The sequence below is a fragment of the Macrobrachium nipponense genome, chromosome 41 (assembly GCF_015104395.2).
Source record: "Macrobrachium nipponense isolate FS-2020 chromosome 41, ASM1510439v2, whole genome shotgun sequence".
NCBI classification, from domain to species: domain Eukaryota; kingdom Metazoa; phylum Arthropoda; class Malacostraca; order Decapoda; family Palaemonidae; genus Macrobrachium; species Macrobrachium nipponense.
Window position 1 is genome coordinate 27,109,048 of NC_061102.1, and position 7,005 is coordinate 27,116,052.

General features: G+C 39.1%; 1 long non-coding RNA gene across 1 annotated transcript; it reads left to right on the forward strand.

Moving 5' to 3' along the window:
* Positions 1–786: 786 nt before the first annotated feature.
* On the forward strand, positions 787–6,389 carry LOC135212889 (uncharacterized). The gene is made up of 3 exons (XR_010314010.1): positions 787–946; positions 2,077–2,184; positions 4,410–6,389. It is a non-coding gene; the product is annotated as an uncharacterized LOC135212889 (long non-coding RNA).
* Positions 6,390–7,005: the final 616 nt, after the last annotated feature.

The following is a 7,005-nucleotide window of genomic DNA, read 5'->3' on the forward strand; positions in this document are numbered from 1 at the left end:
TAAAGCCGTTGCCATGGTAATGTGTGGAGTTCAAATGGCAATATTCCTCTCATATATTGAGAAATTATCCAAATCTCATGATCAATTATCTTAAGCTGCATACTAGAGATTATTAATATAAATGGTGAGTATTTTTTATTTTCACGTGCCTTTTTTGTAAACTGCCAAACCTTCTGATATGATGTTACTCTTCATTCGTGATGTCGTTGTTATGATAGTAGAATTCAAAATGGTTTATTGTAGCGTATTTGAGTGCAGTGAGAATGATACTGTTACAAGCTCTCTTTGTTTGTGAATGATCCCGAGTCGTGGAAAATTGGGGTTCACGCATGCCGGAGATCGTAGACATCCCAGATTTATGTGCAGAAAGCATTTTAGCTCTGGTCATTATGACTGAAATTTGAGATATGAACTTACAAATCAAACTATCCCGAAAAATTATCGTGGTTTAAAGAAAGATGCAGTACTTGACCTGAATCTTCCAATACGATGAACATCTGCTAAGAAAGGTAATTTAACAGTTTGCTCTGACCTGTTTGGTTTGGGTTGCTGCTTGCAGCCTGTAGTGTCACTCACAAAGATAATTGGTGCAACATTGCGCCTATTCCATATCTTCAATATCGACATGCACATGAACTACAATATTTCATATGTCCAAAATCGCATTAATCTCTAAAGTCTATGGAGTCCTATTTATTAAATCGTATTTCAAGGTGTAACCAGAGCAATTGCACTGCACTGGTGTAACACATGATTACTATGTAGTTGTTCGGTGGTCTTCCACCAGGACGGCGCTGCAGGCCGTTGCGGCCATCGCGAAAGTTTTAACGCAAATTGAATAGGATTTAGCCTGATTTTTTCCAATCCTGATAATAATGGTACGAGCTCGGCTTATAACTGCGAAGATGGGAAAGAAGTTCTTCGAGAGAAACGCGACATTTGACAGGTAAACAAAGCGTAATAGGATTTATTTATCCTTAATTTTGTGCTAGTCAGATGTAGGTACAGTATATCGTCTTGGCAATGGGTCGCTTTTTCTGATATCATATCTCGTATATTCAGCATTATTATCGTGGCACATAAATGTAGTTGCAATTTAATTTTAGCATCAGATCATCATTCATACTGTAGGTACTACATGCCAGGTAATAAAGTAAGAATGATCTTATCCGCTATTAAAAATGCGTTGCAGTAGGCTACATTGTGTTCACCCAGCGTGTCGTGCATGAGGACGTCTGCTGTATGTTGTCAGTTACTAAGGTAGTATGTAGGCTTGTATGGTACGGTCTATGCCATCTAGTTTTTCAGTTTTATACGCCAAAAGCAGTGTTAGAGTTGTTTAATCAACAAATTTCGTACATTATACTTAGTTTCTCTACGAAATTCCGATAGTCACACTTGGGGAGAGCGTTTCAGACGACGTAAACAAAACACAGGTAAACGGCTATTTTTCGATTCTTTATTTAATTGAAATAGCTGTGGTTTTTTTTATATGTAGCAAATTCTGTCTGTCAACATATACTTTCAACGTATATTTTTGTGGCACACAAATACATCGGCGACTTTAGTTTTGAAATCGGAACATCATTCATCTTGTATAATTATGCTATATCTCAAAGTGAAAACGACGGCTTAACCAAATCAACGAAGAGAACTTCTATTTTTCTAATAGAAGTGAATAATGTTCGTTTCCGGTCCTAACTCCAGTTCCACATGACTGATTCGTTAAAAGCCGAGAAAATATGCCAGAAAAATCATTCGCATTTGATCCCCCGTGGGGTAGTATTAAACAAGGCGAAATAACGTTGACCTCCCCACCCCAAGGGCTATCATACTAAACACGGAGAAATCTCGAAAAAAATAAAAAAAATTGTCGCGTGGACTTGGAGTTCGGACCAGAAACTAACTTTTACCATTGAAGTGAAAAATATTCGTATTTTAGTGTGACATACTGGCCATATTGTTAGCGACAAAATCTTTACGACTTATGCAGGGAAGAAGAAGGGAGACCCATGGCGTGTTGGTTCTTCGTTAAAGTCAATTAATGGAAATTTTGTTTTTATCTATGTTTAACAGAAAATTTGACGAAATTATCCAATGTATGCGATATGATGTGATGTGAGAGACCATTCATCGTGAGCTTCCTTCTTCCTGAGGCGGCATGAGTCGGAATCCTCGAACAAGGTAACGCTCAAAGTGCATACGTAGCTTTAGTAGATTCACATCACCCCTGCATCTGATGTCTAGGCCAGTCCCGTACGACTCTCCTGATTGGCTTATCAACAGCCAATCAGGAGCGTCATAAGGGACTGGCATAGACATCAGATGCACAGTTGGTGTGAATCTACTATAGTAGTAAAGTCATTCACGAATCATTAGAAATCAAGTAACTTGTAGGGTTGGTGGTAGTAGTAGTTAGATTAAGCCAGCCTTATACTGGCAAAACCTCTTGCTGTACAGCGGGCCATAAAATTTTGTGGCTGAATCAGGTTCATCTGTACATAATCTTACTATCCATCGGGCAAAGAAGATAATATAATTATGTAACGATTGCTATTCCATTTAACTTTAGTTCCCAATTATTGGTCCATTCCAATGTGACTTGATTTTGGTGATTTTTCCATGATTTGCAAAGTGATTTAGAGTTATATTTTTTTAACGCCACGTGTGCAAACGTATGTTGTTGCAGACTCCTTATTGTGTTTTGAGAAAGCTTTTGATGTCACGTTAAATGTATTAAAGTCTAATTCTGTAAAACGCCATCCTTGGTTAGTCTTCACCCTCCTGTTCGTGAATTTTTCCTCTTAGACTTAAAGGTTATGTCGTCCGTCCCAAAACTTCTGGGATTAAACGAATCGTTTAAGCGTCGCTGAAATTCGCGACATAGTGGTCCTTCCAATCGTACGGCCTAAAAATCTGCAAACAGTGGGAACATTGGACAGGAATTGATATTTCGTGTTGCTACGACTTCGTAATTTTTTTTTGTAGGGGAAATGACTTTGGTACAGACCACCCTAGAGTAGTGCGGGATAGGATTTTATATGCGCTTATAAGAGGAAACTGTTTGGGAGCTCCGGTCAATTTTGTATCTTAAAAAAACGTAACTTAACTTTCATGATGTCTGTTGCAAGTGCTGTGCAGATGAACGCCCTAATTGTTCTACTCAACTTGGTAGCAGCTCGACGTGAGCTATTTGAAACCTGTGCTGTAACAGCATACGAGAATCAAGTAGATCGCCTCAAAAAGGACATGGAGAAGCTTAAGGCCCCTACACACGATCAATTTTTTCGTCAATTAATTGATATCAATTTATTGACGTCAATGAATTGATGGAGAAATTGACCGTGTGTAGGGGACATTGATATCAATTTAATTGAAACAATTTCATTGAGAGATCAAAGATCTTTTGATATTTATTGAGGGGTCTTCAATAAAATTGATCGTGTGTGGGCAAAGCATCAATATATTGATCAATAATTTAGTGTTTTCCCAACAGTGAAAGACTCGTCATCGTAATCATGGCTGAAAAGAAGAAAGTGAGCGTAAAATGATGATGGAGATAATTGACGTTTATAGATCCTTACCGGCCTTGTGGAAAATAAAATCCGACGAGTACAGTGGCAGGGAGAAAAAGGCTAACGCATATAAAATATTGTATGTCCTAATTCCCTTCGACAGCGATACCATTTCTTCGCCCACTTACTCCTTTTCTTTCGCTTTGGAGTGTCCAGAGCAAGCACTATTCCTAGAGCCACAGATGCTTTCATCTCGAAGTTATGAATCAAACTGAAAATTGAAGTAAAATCATTGAACGTGTGTAGGCACAGTGATTTCCTCAATTTCATTGTCGTCAATAAATTGATATCAATTAATTGACGAAAAAATTGATCGTGTGTAAGGGCCTTTAGAGAATTGTTACTTAATAATCCCACAAAGTTGTAGACGCCCGCGCAAGTGCAATTGATTAACTCAGATCATTACACGGACTCATTACTTTAGGAACGACGCTTGGTTGGGGAAGTGACAATGCGATATTTGCACCCTTATCTCAATTAAGCACCCAAGGAAAAGACCCCCATTGCCTCTGCATGCTTCTTGTCACCTCGCATTGTCACTCAAACTCAAAGCCTAGCATTAGCAAAAAAAAAAAAAAAAAAAAAAAAAAAAAAAAGGAAAAAATGTTTATAAAGATGATTTTCTCAGAATAGTTGTCTCATCATATATCATAACATATCAAAAGCCCATGAAATCACGTGACAAATTGTGAAATCAGGTTAAAGTTGAGCAGTATTTCCAGGAGAATGTCTAATAATATGCTATCAAATACTGGACTGCGATGAAATGAAAAGATTGTGTCCAAAAATGCAGTTATATTTTAATGTAGGCCATTAATGTAAATCTTATTTCAGGTCTCAATACTTTCAATACAATGGATGACATAGCGTGTGACATCAGATAGTAACCCAGACAGTATAACTTTCAAGTGATCTACTACAAACTTACCAAAAGCATTAGTAGTTGGAAAGTTTGGAAAGATACCCTTAAAGACTTACAAGAAGCCATCCAAAATAGAACTAAGTTCTATCACCCTTGATCCTCTAAAGGATGTCAATAATACCCTTCCCAGTCAACACTTGGCACTTTCTCTCAACTACTTGTGGATAAAACTTTTCAGTTGATAACTGTCCATCATGGAAGTGGTTCATGCAAACTGCTGTGAGAGGTGCAATGTATGAGAAAAGAAGGATTGAAATCCTTCCATTCATTTGCATGGTATTAAGACCTGCTTTGTGACATTCGACCAGCCAGCCATTAAACATAACAGGAGCAGAGATTGTTGCTGCATCTATAGGTCTACCAGACGTAGTAGTTTGCGTGGGTGGTTTCCATCTCCAGTGTCATACCTTGGCTCAGTAGATATATTATGGGAGGCAGTGGTTTGGATTACTACGTGGGAAACTGCATATGCTGCCGGAATAGTAACACACATGATAACTGGACATGAATACGTTCGAGCTCCCAGAGCCCACATAGTATTGACATCAGCTGTTTTGTTCTCCCTATTGCTCCCAAACGGTGAAGATGTAAATGATGAAAGTCAGAAAGAAAAAATGAATTCGCCACTTGAACAGCTTCTGGATGGTGGCTGTGCCTGTACCACTGACAGTCTTCTTGGGATGCTTCAATCCGAATCTTTAAGACTACTCTGGCCAATATCATAGATAAAGAAAAACAGAAAAAGCCTTACTGAAAAATTATGGATCAACAAACTGGAACAAGTATCCATTCTGAAGATGTTTCTGTATGCCGAACGTAGTACAGGCGATTGGAAGTTGCACTTGCAATGCATCAGGAGAATGATACCCTACTTTCACGCTGCTGGGCACCTTGCTTATGCCGAGTGTGCCAGACTATATCTTCACAAAATGGAGTCGCTAGAATCCAAGATGTCTGAAATTGATACTGATGGTGGTTACTTTACTGTGAGAAAAAAGATCGCCGGTGGAGTGGAAACTTCATAGATCAAACTATTGGACAAAACCTCATAAGCGCCTCAGTGGCGTGGTTGGTATGGTGTTGGCGTCCCACCTCGGTGGTCGCGAGTTCGATTCTCGGCCATTCCATTGAGGAGTGAGAGATGTGTATTTCTGGTGATAGAAGTTCACTCTCAACGTGGTTCGGAAGTCACGTAAAGCCGCTGGTCCCGTTGCTGAATAACCACTGGTTCCATGCAACGTAAAAGCACCAAACAAACAAAACCAAAACCTCATGTGAATGTTTAAAAAATCCTCAGAGGACATGACTCGTGAACGTGGAATTACTGAAAGTACTGTAACAAAGTGTATCCGTGCATTTCCCTACTTCATTCCTCTCTGTGAAGTAATTGAACAGACTACAAATATCCATACAACATCATCTGAAAACTACAATGAATCACAACAACGTTCTGAGGTTCAAGACCACAAAGACCAAGCAACTATTCTACAATGGTTGAATGCCCATTCTCCTTTCACATTCTCTAACCAGGCATCACTAGTTGCTATATCCACAGGCCTGGTGGCAAATGCATCTCTTAACTGTGATCGACCCCATGAAATAGGTGATGCTGTGGCTACCTCAACAGATGGTACTACTGTGTTCTCTGATGTAAAGCTGAGGCGTTGTGATCAAGTCATGACCATAAGTGGTTGTATGAATACAGTCAAGATCCGTGGGCACTCGGTTGTTGTTAATCTCACATTGTTATTTAACATAATAACCTGTGTCATTCAGAGCAGTTCTGATATGGATGGCGATTTTTTTTATTGCTACAACTGGATTAACACTTGCGAGGTCAGAATCAAAGCTAGTTATGATTGGTACTTACTGACACTGATCTACTGGTCATTCTTGCATCACAAGTGACTCCTTGAATGAGTCTATACAGCATTCTTACTTGCTCAAAAGGAAAGTCTTGATATGATTGATGTGTCGGCCAATCCTTCCTGATGTCATTCAAATTAGAATCACCCTCCCCCCTCCACAACCAGTGCAGCAGCAAGACAGCACTCATTTAGAGCGTACCTGACAGTTCAGCAGTGGAAAGGGAACCTGTTCACTCCCAAGGAACGGGGTTAGCGACATCAAGAAGACATGATGGTCCCAATTGGAACAGATAAACTAGTGGCACCAGGATGTCTACTCAAACTTTTGGCATGAGGGTGCAAAGGTCATTGTAGAAAGGGTTGTGGATGCAGGAAACATGGATTACACTGCACCTCAATGTGCAGGAAGTGTCAGGGTCAAACATGTACAAACATTGCATATGTTTCAAGTGAAGATATTTAACTTTATTCCGAAACGTGCTAAGAACATTCAAGAATCATAACCCACTTTCGTTGGTTACATTTGTATTGGAAGATATTTATTATGTTTGTTTGTTTAATAATACACCGATAAGATGTACAACATTTAATGTTTTGAGATCGAAATTCTATCTACATTTTAGCAATTTTTAAAGGTCAT